Source organism: Pongo abelii, chromosome 14 (assembly GCF_028885655.2).
Source record: "Pongo abelii isolate AG06213 chromosome 14, NHGRI_mPonAbe1-v2.0_pri, whole genome shotgun sequence".
NCBI lineage: Eukaryota > Metazoa > Chordata > Mammalia > Primates > Hominidae > Pongo > Pongo abelii.
This window is the reverse complement of record NC_071999.2, coordinates 111849890-111871382: the sequence shown is the minus strand read 5'-3', so window position 1 is coordinate 111871382 and position 21493 is coordinate 111849890. Positions and strand designations below refer to the sequence as shown.

Sequence of the window (21493 nt, the reverse complement as noted above, 5' to 3'; positions counted from 1 at the left end):
TGAGAAAAGCAAGAGTAAGAGAAAGGAAGAAAGAGAGAAGGTGGATGTCCTCTTGTTAAAATAAATATACTAAAACAAATAGAACAATATGAAAAGACCCTACATAGGTTAAGTATCTTCCAAAAAAGACACAGCATTCATGTGAGCTTCGTATTGCTACTATAGCAAATTGCCGCAAACTTAGTAGCTTAACACAACATGCATTCATTACTTTACAGCAGCTTAGACATCCAACATGGGGCTCACTGGGCTCAAATCCAGGTGTTGGCAGAGCTGCTTTTCTTTCTGAGGCTCTAGGGAAAAATCGTTTGCTTTGGTTTTTCAGCTCTGGAGGCTGCTGCATTCCTTGGCTGTTGGCTGCCTCTCCATCTTCAAAGCGCATCGCTGCAACCTGTGCTTCGTCCAGCATGTTGGCTCTGTCTCTCACGTTTCTACTTCTCTCTTGCAAGGACCCTTGGGATTCTATTGGACTCACCTGGATAATCCAAGATAATCTGTATCCTAAAATCCTTAATTTAGTCACACACAGAAAATCACCTCTGTTATGTAAAGTAACATATTTCCATATCCTGGAGGAAGGGGGCATTGATTTGTCTACCACAGCATCCACAAAGGGAACAACAAATATTGTCCAATAAATGCGTGTAGAAATAAATTTGTGGATTCGGGAAAAAGTGGAGTCATGGAACAAAAATATTTAATAGATAGAAGAGTTTCCAGACTAGACATCCAGGAAAGAATTCACCCAGGATGCAGCTTAGAGAAAATGCTAAGGAATATGCGAAGGAATTGCATGCATGTGCACGTGCACACGCACACACACACACACACACACACACACCACATAGAAAAGAACAATTCAGAGATAGGAAGGGTAGATATAGAGACTCCGACATATAACCATGAGGTTTAGAATAAAAAGAATAAAGGAGAAACAATACTGAAAAAAGTAAGGAATTTTCCACAATTGAAGAAAAACATGAGCCTTCAGATTGGATGTGCGTGTCTCGTACTGAGAAAAATAAATGAAAATAAATCCACACAGAGGCACAAAGTAATGAAATTGTAGCACATCAAAATCCATATTCCCTTTGGGTTTGATAGGAGGAATAAATTCAAGAGATGTATTTTACAGTAGGGTGACTACAGTTAATAATATTTATTATATTCTTGAAAGTTGCTGAGATTTTAAATGCTCTTACTATAAAAATGATAAGTATATTAAATAATGCGTGTATTAATTAGCTTGATGTAGCCATTCTACAATATATAAGTATTTCAAAACAACATATTGTACATGATAAATACATAGTCAAAATAATTTAAGAATTTTTAAATGATAAAAAATACATTTTAAAAATTGGAAGGCCATATTCTTAAAAACTAAACATGAGAAAAGTATTACCAAAAAAAATAACAATTAGGCCTCTCTAGAAACCTAACTCTTAAAAACAGACATTAGAGAATACTTTCAAAATGCTTTGGCAAAAACAAAAAACAAAATAACAGTGAAAGAGCTCTATGAATTAAAAATTTTACACTCAGATAAAGCATTAATCAAGATGAAACACAAAATGAAGCACATGGTTTCTTACAGCTCAGTTTTCCTATCTGGATTAACTTTAGTTTTGCAATAGTATTTCTTGCAGTAACATTCTATTATTTGTGTGTCCAAACATGCATATTTATCCAGTAACTAATTCAAGGTATGAGAGGAATGAAGATACTGATGACAGAAATTAGAGCAGGGAATCAGAAGAGAGAAGTGCATGTTCCCTTGCATGGCACTCTTGAGTTGACAAAAGGACATGTGATCCCAAGATTTCTCTTGACTGAGACTACATTTACACAAATTAAGGAGTTGTGTAACATTAAATAACCAAAGTCATAGCTTTAGGAACTTCCATTGCAAAAAAGGAGTTTAACATGGAGCTGTTGTTAAAGGGAAGGTCAGATGGTCGAAAAATTAATTGGCAAACAAGTTGATTGCATAAGCTGGAAGTACTGTTGAAAACTTTGTGGTTCTTTATTAAATGAAAACACTTTGGATATTGGGAAGACAGCAACAGTGAAGTTTCCTTTGAATCAGGAATAAGGGCCTTTATATATTCTACTCACTGTCTACATGATCATGATCTTAAGTTATTGTTTCTCATAAATATCATAGATGTGGTAAAATTTGAAATAGGTTTTCAATCAGGAGCCAATTCTAATCACCCATCAGTGGCAACTTGGAGCCTTGAGTTTGGAAAGATTTTCTTTAGTGTGTTAGGTTGTTCTTGTGTTGCTATAAAGCAATATCTGAGACTGGGTAATTTGTAAAAAGAGAGGTTTAATTGGCTCACAGTTCTTCAGGCCGTACAGGTACCATAGCACTGACATCTGCTTCTGGGGAGTCTTGAAAAAGAAGGCAAAGGGTCAGCAGATGTCTCACATGGCAGAAGCAGGAGCAAGAGTAGGGAGAAGTGCCACACTTTTAAACAATCAGATCCCTTAAGAACTCACTCACTACTGCAAGGACAGCACCAAGGAGGTGATGTTAAACCACGCATGAGAAATCTATCACCATGGTCTAATCACCTCCCACCAAGTCTCACCTCCAACATTGGGGATTTCATGTCAATGTGAGACTGAAAGAGGACACATATTTGAACTATATCATGTACAATTCCAAGACAAAGTCTAATAAAGTCTGAGATCAATTAATTGTAGATATCTGTCATTAGGTAACTGAAATAGAAGGAATGGCCACAGAGGTCTTGTAGGTTTGTGGCTTGTGCAGATGTCTGCTGATAAATGTTTAACAATAGGTTTTTGTAGGTGGTCAGGGAAGGCCTTATTTGTAGCATTCGCCAATCTCCCTGATATAAATATTCCAACCATGGATGATTTACTCACAACATGGAACTGAATTCTGACCACAGCTGTCTGTTGCTAGCTGGTGTGAGTCAGCTCCAGAACCTCAGGAGTCTGGTGGCTTAATGCTGAAACTCAGTATTTAAAGTTGTTGCCTTTTGTTCACCTATACGGAAGTAAAGTATGGGTGTGAGAAAAGTTTGAGTTAGTTTAGTTAGTATTTATAAGAACGAGTTTAAAAGAAAAGAATGGAAATGGCTCGTGGGTCGCATAATTGAGACTATGAAGAGTGGTTGAATAAATTGCTGTGTTTTATCCTGGGGAGGAGGGAGCTGGAGAGTGATTTAATAATCTTCATATTTATGGAGGTTTTTTTTTTGACAGAAGATGGTTCCCAGTTACTTTCCATCCCTAAGTTTCAAATCAAGATAAATCTAGCCTTAAGTATACCCCTTTCCTATCCAATAATTATCGCTTTAAAAATATTTTAGAAAAAAATGTACTGTATAAAGAATGCTTTCTTAGATTGGTTATCAGTTGATCCAGTTTCTACACTTTAAATCCTGCTGGCCTTTTACACTATATGTAAGATTAGGCAATAAAGATAGAGAAGGTTCAAGGGAAAACTTCTGAGGCCAAGTAATCCAATAGGAATCCAATAGCAATATGGGAAGGCAGGAACTATTTTACCCAATAACTCTAGCTAGAAATTTCAGCAATCACCAACCATTCCTGCTCCCTCACATGTCTTTCATCACACTGCTTCATGAATTCTAACTCCAGGAGTCCTCTTGAATTTTTCCCAGCCTGTCCTCTCAAATCGCTGGTTAGTGCAAGCTATTCTTTATAATATTGCAATCTGTTCTTATTCCACTTTAAATAAACAGAGTAGAGAACTGTTGACCAGATGAATAAAAAGTTGGCCACCAATTTGACATTATCCCCCTAACTAACGTTATCTTAAAGTATGCTTCTCAGGAGGGCATTTTAAGTCATTTGAAGTTCTAAATGCAAGACTGAATATCTTCTGCATGTGTTTTCATTGGTTCAATATGAAAGATTATATTATTTCCACCATGTTACCAAATATGATTGGCATTGTGTTACAATGCTCTTAGGTTTGATCACTCTGAATCCTTTGCCTAAAATGTAGATTTTTTTTGCTATAAAAAACACATTAGAGTCTATGCCAAAATTTGCAATTCTTCTATAAAATTATTTTTTGTCTAAATCTTAAAAATAACTTAAAATCACTAAATGTTCAAGGAAATCTCTAGTGAGAAAAATAAAATTTGTAGCTCACAGACTAGATTGAACAGACAACCATCTGTTCAACTTAAAACATTTGTCTCAAATAACATAATAACTCACAAATGATGATGGATTAGGTAACTTCATTTCATATTTATTAATTTATTAACCCAACTCTTTTTAAAGCCATCAATTTGCATGAAGCTTATGAGTGAGAGATATACAAAAAACACTTAATATTTGATGATCTCCTAATATGTGCTAGGTGCTTTAGATGTATGACATTTTAACAAATATTTAAATCAGATACTATCTCTTTTTTCAGATAAAGAAATTGAGACTTAAGGTAAATAATTTACTTATAGTCACAAAAATGAAGTACGCTTATACAATCTGAATCTACTGATGGCTTCAAAATCCTTTTCTATGATGAAATGTAGCTTCTTGTAGGGGAGTATAACATGGAAATAAGGCAAGTAGTTTTTGCTTTCCAAATTTTTAGTATAGATGAAGAAAAAGACATTCTAATTATCAATACTGTTTAAAAACAATATCTTTGATTTAACATATGGTAAATATTAAATATGTGGTAGTGAAAATAAGTATATTTTTAGAGTTCAAAGGGGAGGAAAATATCCTTTTTAAGCTGGGACATTTTCAATGTTCAATTTTGTTTATTTTTTATAATGAAATAGCACTCTAACCATCCATCTATCCACCAATTCATCCATTTATCTACCTGTCCATCTCTTCATCCATCCAAACATCTATGTATCCATCCATTCACACATCCATTATTTCATCCTGCATTCATACATCAATAACTACTCTGTAAGAAAGAAGAAAAATTTATTCAGGCTTCTATGTAGATAGAAGTGTTTTGATACTAAAATGTGGATGTTTGTAATTTTATTATTGCCATTTCCTTTCCAAATGTATGCCAATCATACATTTTTCTAAGACTTATACATTACCTCTGAAATGCTTCCTCTTGGAAATGATGCACATCACTTCTACTGACATTTTATTGGCCAAAGCACATTACATAGTCATGCCTGAGCCTATCCTCAGGAAGACAAGAAAGAATAATTTACCCATTTGACCAGGAAACACAGGAGATCCAGAAATATTGGTGAACACTGGTAACATCCATCAAGCTGAAAAAATGTGGCATAAATATTAATATTTAAGACACAAAGAGGTATTTACCATGATAAAACATATTTAAGACACAAAGGTTTTTACTAAGAGCAAAAACATAAACTTTGTCTTAGTCAGTTCTGTCTACTCTACCAGAATACCATAGACTGGGTGGCTTTAACAACAGACATTTATTTCTCAGCCAGTTCTGATGGCTGGAAGTCTGAGATCAGGGTGACAGCTTCTGTTGAGGACCATCCTTCTGGCTGCACACTGCCAAATTCTCCTTGTATGCTTAAGTGGCAGACAGCAGAGACTTCCTGGAGTGACAAGGGCTCCACTCCCATTCGCGAGGGCTCCGCCTCATGAGCTAATCACCCAAAGTCTCCACCTCCTAATACAAACACATTGAGGATTAGAATTTCAAAATATGAATTTTGGGGCACACAAATATTTAGTCCATAACAGCCTTGGAGGTAAAATCTAAGTGGCAGAAATCTTTCATCTCTTCTAAAACTAACACTAGTAGAAAACATAATCTTTCATTCAAGGCTTAGAGTCTGTCTTGGAGAGCAGGAACAGATGTATTATATTACATGTGCACACATACACGCATACACACAAACATTTGTTTGTATGTGTGTGCATATGTGGATATCTATATATCATATATACACTGCATCTAGCACAATAGGTAATTGCTATGTCAGGGCACATTTATTATAGTTTTCTCTCTAACTCATAAGGGAGAGTTTTTTAATCAGCTGATAATATCATGTATTTCAGTTTTTTCTTGCAAATAAGAGTGGAATAGAAAGATTTTCACTGTGGAGAATTGTGCCCTTAAGTGTTAACAATATTCACAAGTGTTTAAAGAAATAATTAGGTTCATTTCATTCTATCATACTTGTACTATATTTATAACATGACCTTTGTTCTATTTATATATACAAGTAGTATACTCTAATAGGAATTTTTTTGTGAAGAAGAAACACTTGAGAATATCGTAATTCCCTAACAGAATTATACAATAGTTTCTTAATGACCTTACCTTGGGAAAAAATTAAATGAAAGACACCTGCATTAGAGATCAATTTCCTGATGCTCAGTTTATATTCATCATGCTAAGCTATCCAAGGACACCTTTCTTGTCCTATCATTTGATGGAAATGATTTCCATGTGTTTTATGATTCAACTCCATTCTGCCTTAGACAATACAGTCACTTCAAACATTTCAACACTACAGTTGGCTGGCTGACTATGCCTTGTAAAAATTGCTTTTTTTTTTTTGGTTCAGAGTATTCTATATTTTACCTAAGAAGTGGAAAACAAATTTTGGACAAGAATAGTGGCATACACATTACAGAGTGATTTCACATTTCAGTATTATTTACAAATATGACATCAAACATTAGTGGTTTTATTTCATTTTTATATCATAGGCATTCTAAATATGATGTGACAAGGTTAACTCTGAATTTCCTTGTTTTTGTCAGTTTAACCCAGATTTTTGCTATGCAGTTCTGAACACTGCCATGCTTTCAACTTTTCAACAAGAAACAGGTGGTTAATACATACATGTAACTCTACAATTTGATCTTAGCATTTCATGTAATACTTTGGTAATGCCTAAATATTATATTTGTAGTTGTCCAGAGCATCTCATTTTCACTTTTTCAATTCCATCAAAGAGTACATTAATAGAAAATTAACCAAAACTGAATGAGAATAAAACCTCACTTCTCTAATCTATCCTCTTATAAAAAAATATTTTCAGTGTTTGTATTTATGTGATACCAGCCACATCTGGGTTCAGTAAGCATGTGTTTCGAGCATACTTTGAGATGCATTGGTTCCTTGACACACCTCAATTTGTACTGGAATCATTAATGCATAATCTGAAGTTGTGGTTATTGAGATTTTTCTCTCAATAATGGGATTCAAATGCTGCCCTGTTTGATCTGCATTAACTGTTTGGAATTCCAGAATATTGACTGGCACTTCAGAAGTCACCAGAGTATTCTGTAGCCTTCAGAGGGTAAATTTCAGTCATGTGGGGATGATTTTTTTGGCAAAGAGCATTTTGCACTCTGAGTCATCACACACATTATCACAAGTTTTTAAGCCCAGATCAGTCTCCATTCCACCACTCGTAGGTAAACTGGAGATGATTTTAAAGGTAACGTCAGCCTCTGAAACAGTGAAATATGCTGAAGATATGGACACAGGCACAGAGTCTGCGTCATCTTAGTCCCAAACTCTCACATTAGTGAATTGTTCCAACAATGACATAAAGAATTATATTTTACTCTTCCTGCTGCTCATGTTTTGATATTTGTCATCAATCGGAGCTGGTGAGAGTTTTAATAAAGTGCTTAGCATCCCCTGAGGGTACATTTCTATTTCCCTTGGATTCTTTTGATCCTCCTCTGCACTTTATGTAATGAGTGACCTTTCTATCTAGTTCAAATAGAGAATGTAGAGAGGTAAAGTGCTTCATGCAAGAGACCATCACTGAAGTCAAAATGCAGGGCCAACAGGAAAGAAGGGCAGAAAGGTTCCAGACGCAAAGGGCAGGGCACTGCCTGGACTGGCTGGTGTCAGGGTTTCAGCCAGAACCTTCCTTTAGAATTTGGAAACTATGGAGAAAACACAGTGATGCAGATCAATATATACCAGTTTTGTTACAGATGTTGAAGAATGCGGCTCGCTACTGTGATCATACATTTGGGCTTCCCAACTTTTTCTCTTGAATTAAACATATTACTAAATTGGCAGGGTTTTTTCCTAACAACTGTGAAGTGCTAGTCTTTAGAAGTTTTCAGCATCCAGCAGCAAATAACATGAATGTCCAACGGCGAGGATGGCTCCAAAAAAGAGAGAAACTCAAATGAAACTGAGTCAAGCATTATTTTTTCTTTAAGCAGAGGAAGATCATTCTTGTCACCGGAAATTGTGAGCAGGTACAAGAAGCTGCACGTGCCTAGGAGGTGAGAGTTCTGTCTACTCCAAGGAAAAATGAAAAGTGTTGAACAAGCAGCACTCCCAGAAAATAACACATCATAGTAGATGCCCGTTACTGTTTCTCCATGTATTAAATTGGTTTATAACATTGTCTTTTTGTCTCTTTTGAGTTTATAAGTTCCCATCAATATTTTATTTCCTTTACTTAGAGTTTAATTCGTGCTTTTTTTCTATCTTTAAGATAAAAGCATAGATGATAACTGATTTTAGACTTTGCTTATTTTCTAATATAGGCATTTAAAAATAAGTTTCCTCTTACAACTGATTTAGCTGCATTCTTCAAATTTTACCTTTCAAAATTTTATAGGGTTTATTTTTATTATTGTTCAATTTGAAATATTTCCTAATTTCCCTTGTCAGTTCCACTTTTACATACAGATTATTTAAAATTATGTTGCTTCCCAGATATTTGGGAATCTTTACAGATATACTATTGTTTGTGATTTCTAATAGAATACCATTATAGTCAGAGAAAAATGTCATGTATTATTTCAGTCCTTTTAAATTTATCACAACTTGTTTTTTGGTTGAGATGGTGATCTACCTGAGGGAATGTTTTATATGCATAGAACAGATAAAATGTATTCTTCAGTTGTTGAATATAATATTCTATATGTGTCATTTAGACTAATATTGATATTGTTCAAGTCTTCTAGATCCTTATTAATTTTTTATCTGTTAGTTATATTAATTGTTGAAAAAGCATGTTTAATGTCTGACTGTGATTGGAGTCTTTTCTGTAACTCTCCTTCAGTTCTTTAAATTGTTACATTTATGTAGTTGAAAGCTTTGTGATTGTATTTATCCACATATTTAATTGGAAATTTTTGTTGTTTTAAAAATATTTACCCTTTCTGGGACTTTTTCTTCCTTCCAACCTGGTGTTTTTCCTCTTGAGCCTGAAGAAGTTACCTCAGCATTTTTTATAGAACAGATCTGCTCCAGACGATTCAGATTTTTCTGGTGAATATATAAAAATATACAGAAATGCTTTTAAGGCATTGTCTCAGGATATTTACTATCATGTTTACAGTCTTTTATCTTTTACTATCTTTCAACTTTTTTTATTTTTTTTTTGAGATGGAGTCTCGCTTTGTCACCCAAGCATGATCTCAGCTCACTGCAAGCTCCACCTCCTGGGTTCATGCCATTCTCCTGCCTCAGCCTCCCAAGTAGCTGGGACTACAGGCGCTCGCCACCACGCCTGGCTAATTTTTTTTTTTTTTTTTTGTATGTTTAGTGGAGACGGGGTTTCACAGTGTTAGCCACAATGGTCTCGATCTCCTGACCTTGTGATCTGCCCGCCTTGGCCTCCCAAAGTGCTGGGATTACAGGCGTGAGCCACTGCACCTGGCCATCTTTCAACAATTTAAAGACATTTCATAGTCTTCTAGTTTCATTCATCTTATGAGCACAATGCGTGTTTTTTGTCTCCTCCAGCCTCTTTCAAGATTTTCCAGCATGGCACATGTATACATATGTAACTTACCTGCACATTGCGCACATGTACCATAAAACCTAAAGTATAATAATAATAATAATAATAATAATAAAAGAAAAAAAAAAGAAAAATGAGTACAAGCACTGCAGAAATCTAGGAAAATTTATTTCCTAGTTCAGGCATTGGTAAGTTATTACATTTGCATGTGCTACATCATAAGAAATCAAATCAAAAGGATTTTTCAGAAAAATAAAAGTACTTTATAAATACAAAAAAAAAAAAAAAAAAAAAAGAAAACTGTGCACCTAAGAAATTAAATACAACCAGATTAGAAAGAAAGAAGTAAAACTATATTAGCGGGTGACATGTAGAAATTCTTAGGGAACACACACACACAATGTGGAGCTACTATAACGATTTTAGTAAGGTCACAAGTTGCAAGATCAATATGCAAAACTTAATTGTATTTCTATAAACTTATAGCAAATAACCAGAAAGTAAATTTAAAAAAAAAATTTCATTTACAAAAATGAAACAGAGTAAGATACTTAACTGTAAATTTAACAAAAGAAACCCAGGATTTGTATACTGAAAACTACAAAATGTTGCTGAAAGTAATTTAAAAATACATCCATAAATGGAAAGACATTCCATGTTTATGGATTATAAAATTCAAGGATCTATTATAAAAATTGACAAGATAATTTTAATATTTAAATGGCAATGCAAAAGACCTAAAATAAAGCAATTTTGAAGAAAAAAAAAAAAAGATTTTCTACTCATGTTTGGTTTTCATCACCGATTTGATGATCGTTTGCCTAGTTCTTGTTATATTTGAATTTATTTACTGTTTCTTATATATGTGAGTTGATATATTTCATCTATTTTAGAAAATTGTCACCCATGTTCTCTTCAAAAATGTCTTCTACCTCATTATCTGTCCTCTTTTTACAAGACCCTTAACATAAATATATTTGATGGCATAATATTTTCTACACATCTCAGATGGCTCTCCTTTTCCTTTTTATTTTATTTTATTTTATTTTATTTTTGAGAGGAGTCTCACTGTGTCACCCAGGCTGGAGTGCAGTGATGTCTCGGCTCACTGAAACCTCTGCCTCCTGGGTTCAAGTGATTCTCCTGCCTCAGCCTCCTGAGTAGCTGGGACTACAGGTGCCTGCCACCATGCCCAGCTAATTTTGTATTTTAATAGAGATGGGATTTCACCATGTTGGTCAGGCTAGTCTCAAACTCCTAACCTCAGATGATACACCCACCTTGGCCTGCCAAAGTGCTGGGATTACAGGCACGCCTCTCCTTTCCTTCTTCTCTTCCTTATTTTTCTCCTTCTTCCTCTCCATCTCTCCCTCCCTCCTTTTTTTTCTTATATTTCAGTGCAGGTGATTTCTATTGATCTATCGTATTGTTTACTGATTCTTTCCTTTGGTATACCAGTTTACTAATAGACCTGTCCAATTAATTCCCCATCGAAGCATTTTATTTTTTTTCTCTATTCTGGACATTTGGCTTTTTAGTTGTGTTTATTTCTCTGCTAAAATTCTTCATTTTTTTCCAAAAAATTGTCTAAAAATAGTGTTAGATTATCTGACATATCTATTATATTTAATATAAAACTCCTCTCTGATAATTTCAACATCTATATTTGGAACTGCCTCTATGTCTCTTTCTTCCCTTGCCCATATGCCATAGTTATGTTTATACATCCTATAATGTATATATATAGCTTCTTCATGTCTTGTAATTTTTTTACGATCCCTTCCATTTAACAGGGCGTGAGATCTAAGCAAGGGAGAGCCTCAGATTTCTCTTTGGGCTTTATAACCCAGCTGCTGACTCCCTGAGTCCGGGCTTCCAGTGAATTCTCTTTGCTGTCTGGTTGCTCACCCGGCTTTTTCACAACTCAGATTTCTATGCTTTGCTGCTCAGCTTTGAGCCTTTGGGGCTTGAGTGGACTCAGTGAAGCCCCCAGGAGCCTTGGAGATGTTTCCCACTGCTGTCCTACTCTACCTAGCTTTCAGCAACAGCTTTTTGGCTTAGAGGGTTTTCTCATGGCTCTCCTGAGCTGCTCCCAGCCTCAAGTCAGCTCTATAAGCCTCCATGGAGATATTTTTCAGATCCCCTACCGTGAGCCCAAACTTGGGTGCATTATGTCCATGTACTAAAGTAAAGGCCCCCTGGGACAGAGAGGTGGGTGGGTGCAGAGCTGCCTCTGATGGAGCTTCCTCAGGGACCTGAGTCATCACACTTCATAGGCTTTTAAAAATGTGTTGAAAATTGGACTTGTTTCTCACATCCCTTCGCTGGCAAATCCCTCCTCCTCTTCCCATCACTCCACCTAGCATCAGGGAAGCACTTCATTCCTCTCTCATAGGAAGAGGTCATGACTTTCTAGATTTTCTTTCAGTTAGGCTTTTTTGCATCTCCAGCTCTTCATTGGCTCTTATAAACTCTGTTTTGTTATTGTTGTTTTCAAGTTATCCATCTTGTTCTCATTTGTAGTTCTCTTATGGCTTTCTAATTCCTAACCAGAAGTGGAAACAGCTAGCTATTGTTTATAACATGGTCCATTTGCAGTTTATAGGGGTGGTATATGAATCAATGTGGAAAGGGCCAGAAAAAAATTGTAATGGCAGATGTTATGTTGTCTTAAGCTTTGCTTTGCCTTTGCCACTGAGGCTGTGTTGTTTTTAATCTTATTGTGCATGGTACCTTCTCATCACACTAGTGTTTTGCCTTCCAGGGGTATCATCCATATAAATAAACTGCTGGAAGGCCAGGCATGGTGGCTCAGACCTGTAAATATCAGCATTTTGGGAGGTGAGGCAGGTGGATCACTTGAGGTCAGGACTTCGAGATCAGCCTGGCCAACACGGTGAAACTAGTCTCTACTAAAAATACAAAAATGAGCCATGTGTGGTGACACACACCTGTAGTCCCAGCTACTCAGAAGTCTGAGGCTTGAGAATCACTTGAACCTGGGAGGTGGACGTTGCGGTCAGCCAAGGTTGCTCCACTGCACTTCAGCCTGGGCAACAGAGCAAAACTCCATCTCGAAAAATAAAAATGAATAAAAAAAAAAAATAAACTGCTGGAAGAAGTTTATCAGGTATCCTAAGACATGTACAAATACTAGTGTAAGACCCAACTGGAAACCTTTATGTCTTATGTCGTCCATAGTCCCCACCCACACCATGGATTTAAGAAAGTGTTTTAAAACATTTGTAGATCAACCTATCTGGTTTTAAAACATTTGTGGATCAAGCTATGTGGTTTTCAAGGAATTTATATTAAGATTGATTTTCAAATCCTATGTGCTCTAGTCTAGGAGGATAATTATTTGTTAATGTAGATATTTCATGGAGACTTCAGGCAAACACGTGAATGAGGAACAAGGAAAGACCCAAAGAAAGCACTTAAGTAGATATCCTAAATCAAATTGTTATTTGACCAAAGAATTTGGTGATATGATTAAATCCAATTTCTAAATAATTAATTTTTCTATTAAAGCTCTCTATATGAATTAGGAAAGCCTTCGGCTGCATGTAAAAGAAAATCTGACTCATAGAGTTTTAAACAAATGATGGGTCTTTTCTTTTTTCCTTAAATTTCCTGGAATCCTGTTGACATTGGATTAGCAGCAATGGTGTCAAGGACTGAAAGCCAGTGATTGCTTTTGCTTTAGACTTCATGCCTACATTCGAAACAAAAAGAGGGTAGGATAAAGCATCATTCATTCTGCATCATCAGGAAAGCAAAAAGCCTTCCTAGAAACCTCTCAGCAGTCATACACTTAACACCTTTTTGGCAGAAACTGGGTCATGTGTCTGTGTCTAGGTGTGAGAGAGGGATGGAAGGTGGGAACATGGAGTTGTTAGGCCAATTGCATTTCATCTCTTGGGAATGTGGGGTTTGATATTGGGTAGACAAAAATCAGTTGTTATCACTCTGCCTAAGTGTTCCTCTGAAATATATTACTTGATTCTGGAACTTCATTTGAAAAGTTATTTGATATTCAATAGTTATAGTGGTAATCCAATACAAAATATATATGTTGCCTTTAGAAATGATAAATAGCAATTTAATATCTAGAGTAATCTTATCTACATTTGACAGTAATATTGACTATTCTATTCTCATAAATCTTGTATCATTTTTGTTTTTAAATTGTCATTAATTTAGGTAAGGAAAAGTAGAGTTTATTTCCCAGTAACAAATAGAAGTAACAGGTTGTTGTAAAATTATCAATGTTTCTTTCTTGAACCACCGCACCTTGAATTTTGATTCAAGAGTGGAAGTATTGTTGACATCCATGGAACTTAGAAAAAATACCAATGCTAATCACATCACATCTAATACCAATGCTAACCACATCACATCTAAAATATAAGCACATTTTAAATTTATGTGGATTTTAAATAATCTGTTTTCTTTGGCTTGTAGAAAAATTACCAAATAGCATATTGTATTAAGAATGAAATGTTCTTTAATCAGGATCAAATTACAATCTTATAGTAATAACACATAATTATATACATGCAATATTAAAGTTTATGAGCATATTCTTTAGACAAAATATGCAAAGACATCAATGTTTTCATTATTAAAGAGTTACTTTCCAGTTCACTGAATAAATGCAAATATTAAGAATTTGGTTATATTAAGAATAAACTCTAAGATGTTTCTTTTACTTCAGTATGAAAAGCATACAAAATGGTAACTACATTTTGTTATGATGGTTTGAAAAATCTGGCATAATTTAAAAGCAACTTTCCATCTGGCTGGTACAATAAGCAAGTGGAATTAGAAGAGTTGGTCTCTGTTTCTTGATGTGAATGATTGTGATCAGTCTGATTTCTTTGGTTTGCTTTTATTACTGTTTTCGCTTCTTTTCTTGGTATATCTGTGTGGATATGCATACAGGATGACATTTCTATCACATTATGGCTTAACAAATAAAACAGAAAATATGTTTACTTTGGATGTATGTGTATTTTTGGAGACGGTATTTGTTGCCTACTCAACAGTGTTCTTTTTACTTCTTGGCAGCCTCCTTGGTATAACCATGCATTTATGGAAGATGATGTTACCAGCAGCCATGGGGTAAGTCTCAGTCATCCGAAGCCAGTCTTGATAATCCCAGCAGACTAGCAAGGGAACACAACCTAGTTCTGTCAAGTGGAAAGTGAAGAGAGCTGTGCTGGGAGGCTTCTCAGAAAAGGTTTCTTTTGGCAAAAGAAAGAGAGGGAGGAACAGTTCTGTTTCTTCTGCTGGACAAGGTCATGTGTGTACGTAAGAACTGGAAGTTCTCATGCCCACTGAGCATGGGGAGAGTCCTGTCTAGGGTGACCTGGTGAGAACAGACAACCCTTGAACCACCTTACCTAGGAACTCCTAGTGATAAGACAGAATACATTTTTTCTCACTGTTAAACTCTTTTTTATTATTTGTAGCTGGGTGCCTCCAAACCAATATAATTAGCCATATGTAAATATTCTGAAATCTATGTCAATTCAAATAAAATTTAGGGTTTTTTTTCCAGTGATCAAAAATACAGCATCTCAAGCAATATTGTGTGTGTGTATGTGTGTGTGTGTGTGTGTGTGTGATATTATTACATAATAATTGGAAGAATTTTGATGTAGATCCTAGTGGTGATCTTATATGTTGAGTATTTGGCTTTTTTTAGGATTTAATAATTGTCACAATAAATTTATATGGAGAGATATTTTAATTATAGAAACTCATTAGTTTGTCCATAATGTAAAAGTGTTAAATTATATAGTTCTGTTTGTTGATAATGATATTTCATAATACATATTTTTAAGTTGTTAAGCATGAAGGAAAATAATGTTGTAAGTAATCAGTTTTATATAGGGTTTATAGATATTTTTATTATTTGGTATTGTCATGTTGTTTCATGCCTCATAATAGCTGATTACAAATAGATTTTAACCAATCACTCTCTTTATTCCAAAGGTTTAAGCAGATAAAGAATACAGAGAATGCTTGTAAAGCATTTTCTACCAATATATTAGGACCATTTCTGGATAAGGTCTTTGACTTCTTCTTTTAAGCATTTCTAAAATAACATTTCCAAAAACCTCAAGCAAAACCACTTTAAAAAATCTGAATTCATATAATTTTACCTAATTTGGAAGATTGGGAGAGCAGTGACTTTAATATAATATTTTAATGTCTACGTGTGTACATCTGTAATTAATAAAATTAGTACAATTCATAACACATGGTCATTCTTACGCGACAGAGTCATAGAAATGTAACAGCACATTAAAATCCTCTTCTAGTGGCCCCGAGCTGCACCCCATAAACTCTTGGGTAGCTCTTAACAAATGCAAATTAATCAGCATTAACCCAGGTATTCGAAGGCCCAGATAAATCACCATGCTCTTCAGGAATTCATATGAACAATTCACAGCGCTATAATTTTTCCTAAGTTAAGACTAGACTAATGTTGAGAGAGACAGAAAGAGAAACAAAATGTAGGTGCACTCTCCTCTGCTCATTATAGGGTTCTCTTCCACCTTGAGGAGACTGCTACTTGGGGACATTTACTGATTCATTTTCTGACTCCTTTTGTCCTTGATTTCGACATAGGCTTGGTGTCGGGAAATTCTTCCCTCAAAGCCTCAATCGCTCATGCTCAAATTTAAACACATTTCCTTTTCTGTAATCAGTGAAGAAAGAGCAGCTGGTCACCATCTTCTACACACTAAACCTTTGAGCCTTTTCTTCAGAATAAATGATCCTACTTCTTAGAATCATAAAATTAGAAAGGGTTTTGAAGTCAGACCATCCTTTTTCTGCCTTTAGACAAGACTACCCTTCCCTCTTACCATCCCATACAGATGAGCAAAACCATCCTATTTTTAAAAGAGATCAAGAGAAACTAATCAAAAGCCTCCAACAGTCACACATTCCTCTGATGAGCAACCCTTACTTTCAGGAAATCATCATCATTATCATCAAATAGCATTTTCCTAACACCCACATGTGCAAAATATGTTTGTGTATTCAGACCTTAAAGAGGGCCCTAGAGGCCCAGAAAAGGTTGGGGGGAAAAAAAAACATGCAAAGGTACACAAACATCACTAGGCTCTTTGCAAGAGAGTCTAGTTCATTGCCATAATAAATTATTTTTAAAAGACATTCCAGAAACTCCAGGGGATTTTCATTTTCTATTTAGGAAAATGATCTTATAATTAAAGAATATATCCATTCATTTTCTTTTGTTTAACTATTAGGACTTATTAATGACTATCAAACTCAAGTCTAATGACCAAAGATTGAGAACATAAATATGCAGTGTATTAAATCTGAAACAAATCCGTACTAAGGTTTTAAAATTTGCAACACATATAATATTGAACCAGTTGTCTCTGTTACGAAGCGTGTATGTATTGAGGGGAATTGTCTGTAAAAATGTTCAAAGCTCTCTTCTCTCCCATTCTGGCTCCTCCTTTATGCTCCTGGAGAACAGAGCTCAAAGTCTGCTCTCAAATGTTCAAAACTCCCCACCCATGGCTGGAATGGCTCTATGTCCTTCAGCTTCACCTTCCAGTCAAGGAATTCCCAATTTCTGAGTATTACTGATTTTTGCTAGGTTTTAACTAAATAAAGCAATTCACTTGAAGGTAAGCCTTCCCTTAATTTATAAATATTTGATAAAGGGAAAATTTGCCAGTCGAACATGCTGCTTGATGTGGTGGGGGGATTTTGACCTGGGTGGCACTCCAGTCTGGCCTTCACCTCACCTTTAATTGCTCTTCCAGGGGATGCAACACAGAGTAAGGTCCCACATCATCCATTCACTCCTTCCTCTTTTTGGGTTTCTCAGCTCCTCTCCATTGCTCACCTTCATGAGAAGGTTATCACAAGGTTCAGAGGGTAGGAGCTAGCCCAGCACCTGCAGATCCTGAAGGGCCCCTAATCTAAATACACCATTCACCCCAACAGGCGGGAAACAATTTGATACACAGGCTCAAAAGATTGTTTTGATTACTGTTGCTGTGAAGTTTTGATTTGGCCTCCTAAAGTAGAGGAGCCAATTTGATATTTCATTGCATAATTCCTGTACTATGAGTAGTAGGCACTATCCAGCAAGACTTTACTGCAGATATAAAATATATTAATAGAACATACAGTGGTATTAGCATACAGCTCTTTTTATTTTTTGTTTTTTTCTAATAGATATGTTTATTCTATTTCCTAAAAGTATTCAAGACTTAAAATTTTTACTACCAGTGAATAACATTCTTAAATATTTTAGGGAAATGGTAAAATGGTAAACAGCTCTATTAGTATTATTGAATATCTTTTATATTTGAAAGGAAAGAAAGTGACACTCGCTGCTTTCATACACTATCACATTTAAACCTAATTACATTTCAAGACAAGAATATTTATTATCTTTTTTTCTGTTAAAGGAGTTGAGCCTCCTTTACAATAAACTGAATTCAAATGTAAGCATCTCTAATTCCGGAGTGCATATGTGCACAATTACATAAATAATTTGGTTTAAGAATCAACAAAACTAAATAAATGTTAGGTTTCTAGAATTTATCTAAACATCGTGATGATTGACTATTTATTGCTGATTTTCCTATTGTAATATGCAGAAGTTTCAATTTTAAGATATAATCGTTATGTTCTCCTTATTTGATCTCGTATTTCCACAAAGCTAATCTGTCATTAAATGTACCTAAATTCTTCGCCATAGCCTTTTAAGATTTTCTGATGTTTATCTGTTCTCTGTATCAGTCTCCATCACTGTCTTCACTCTAAAAGCTGCACTTAATAGCGTACTTACCGAAGTAGTAGTTCGGGAAGTACCGTATAGTTACATGTAAATATTACTTCCCTCTGTGCCACAGACTGGGCTTTGATTACTTCGATTTCAATGTCCCAGCAGCATCCAGATTTTATGAATACCATTTCCGATGCTTTGCGTAAAGTTAGGGGCCAGGCCTGAGCTCAAGTCTCAAGGCTGACATTGTTAATATCAGGACAGGCGGGTTCAAAAGCACAGGCGCCAGCTGCCCCACCTCCATGGCACAGCCGTCATGGAGCCAGCCACAGATCTGTTTCAGACTGCAAAGGAGGGGCTCTGACTTCTGTTTGCTTTTGTGCTCTAGGAAGACATTTTAGGCTTCCATACACAAAAATAAAATGAAATCGAATTACAACTTCTTTTTAACCTATTTAGGATGTAAAGGTTAAAGATATATGTATCTATGAAGAAATGCATGTTAAAAAGTGGTTTGAAATAAGACATGTGGAAGCAAAATTCATATTTCTTTGCATGGGTAAGTAGTATGTTTTTCATACCTCAGTACGCCGTAATCATTGTCCTTATCTATTAACTAAACCTCAGTGAGAAAGATAAATTATTACATTGCAGAGATATGAGACTTAAGACTTATTCAAAAAATTTTAAAGGATATTCCTTAATGTAACACACTTCTATCAGGAATAGTACAGAATTTTATCTGAGATATTTTTATTAATCAATACTTTTGATTCATATGAATCATTATTTGGATCAGATTTTGATCCCATAAATGTGAAGTATATTGAATAATTCAGTATTAATTAGTTTCCATTTAATCATTTCAATTCTTATGAGTTCATGATTAGGCAATTTGGAAAAGACTGTATAAAATAAGATTCTGTTTCCTTTGAACTATGGACGTACTCAAAAGTAACTGGTAAGTTCATAAGTATAATTGTCCAAGTGAGTTCTGCAATCTATGAATATATAGGAAGTTCTTGTCTTTGAGAATAAATGGTTTAAGTGAATTCTATTATCTATATTGTCATTTTGCTTGTATTTCAATTTTGTTATGTGTAAACGGAAGCAATGGATGTACTCTTTGAAAACAGTTTCACAAATTAAGAACTTTAAACAAGCTTTTATCTTCTACTTAGGTCAATTTGTCTAAGTATTTGAGGTAATTTTCATTCTCATCTTTTTATTTGTTATCTTGTCCAATCCTGTTAATGAGCATAAATGGCTCCCCAAGTGTAAATATTTGAAGGGAAAGATTGGGTCATTGTAAATTCAGGCGGCATCCATAGTTGATGGTGGAATGACGGGAAGAAACTTTCCTCACTAAATGTCAATCAAATTCATCAGCATGACACTTTTACAGGTCTGCACAGCTGGAAAAAACAGTCAAGTCTGCTTCATTGTTATGTAAATTTATGCTGGTACTCAATGTAATCAACAACCGATGCTAGAACCATCCTTGAAACAGATTAGATGATTGGATTCTTTTCAATATAATTCTGAAACTGGAACCCTAGGTTCTTCTTAGGCACTTCTTAAATATTTATGGTTATCCAGTATAAGTAACACAGAAATTCTGTGGTCAGCTAGTATAATCTTTTTCAAGCAGTGTTTGCTATTCTTATACCCACACCAACAAAATTGTATCTAAAACATTGGTATCTAACCTGGGAAAAATCTCAGGTAAGGTTTTATGATTCAGTGCCTTAGTCCCCTTAAGTCATTTCAGCCATAGCCTTAAAACCCTCCTTTAAACGGATTTACCATCACCTCTTGTAAAAACTGGATTTGAGCAAGATGCATTTTATTAATCAAATCCATAAGGCAGTCAATACATTACTTCTTTTGGAATGAAAAAGGAAAAGAATTATTCCACAAGCAGATGAAAACTACATATGTAACTCTACTTCCCTCGGTAGGCTCCAACACAGGTTTAATCCTGAATTTTCCCATTTTGAAAGGCTTGCCAAGTCAGTTCTCAGACCTTTCATGAAACATGTTGCTCAGAAGTGACATCAAACGCGATCCTAATTTTTGACAGATTCTTCTATACAATGACACATACCTGGCCTTCAAAATAGGGTAAACTAAAACTCACTGAAGAAGAATAAAAAGGTTACTCTTACAATTCTTGAGTTCAAAAATCAATGATCCTACAGAAGGAGAAGAGGCCATTTATCATTATAGCCTTTTTGCTGTCAAAGAAAAAAATGAAAAAAGAAACAGAAAAACATGCCTTTAACATAGCAGCTGATACTAGTAGCTTTAGAATTTACAAAGCACTTTACTGTTCCATTATTTCAATTAACACTCATAATGTTGTTGTTCAGCCAGTCTTAACATTTGAATTATAATTATTTCATTTGAAAGCTGAGGACAGGAGGGTCAAATAACTTGTATCATTTCCCAAAGTCTTGCAGCTGATAAGTGATGGTTCTAGGAGTCTATCTCCAAAAGATTGAGCATGAAATCTCTTTTTTTTTCCATTCCATTGAAGTGTATATTTACTAACTGGGTATATAATTATGAATTGAAGACTAACCTTCGTTTAAATTAGTGCAATCAGACTATATCCAGAATATTTCTAGAAATGATTTTTAAGTGATTGATGAGTAAAATGAAGGGTAAAATTTTTTTGTTTATTCACTTAAATGCAAACCCTCTGAGTTAAAATTTTCTCAATAATTATGTAGTTCAAACAATATTTTCCAAGATTATTTGAACTTAGATACAATTACTGAATTTAGGCATATATACATTAGGATTTCTTAATCTTGGCATCGTTGGCTTTTAGGTGGAATAATTATTTGTTTTAGGAAGCTGTCCTGTGCACTGTAGGATTTGGGGCATCCTGCCCTCTACTTACCAGATGCTATTAGTACTCCAGGTTGGGACAACCCCAAATATCTTTAGAAATTGCCAAATCATACTTAGGTGGGAATCAATGGTCTGT

General features: G+C 35.0%; 1 long non-coding RNA gene across 1 annotated transcript in view; it reads left to right on the top strand.

The window, feature by feature from the left end:
- LOC129049597 (uncharacterized) overlaps positions 1-21493 on the top strand; it is a 175010-nt gene that overhangs the window by 40201 nt on the left and 113316 nt on the right. The window contains exon 5 of the long non-coding RNA XR_008512822.2: positions 14781-14834. This is a non-coding gene — a long non-coding RNA (uncharacterized LOC129049597). The remainder of the gene's footprint in view (positions 1-14780; positions 14835-21493) is intronic.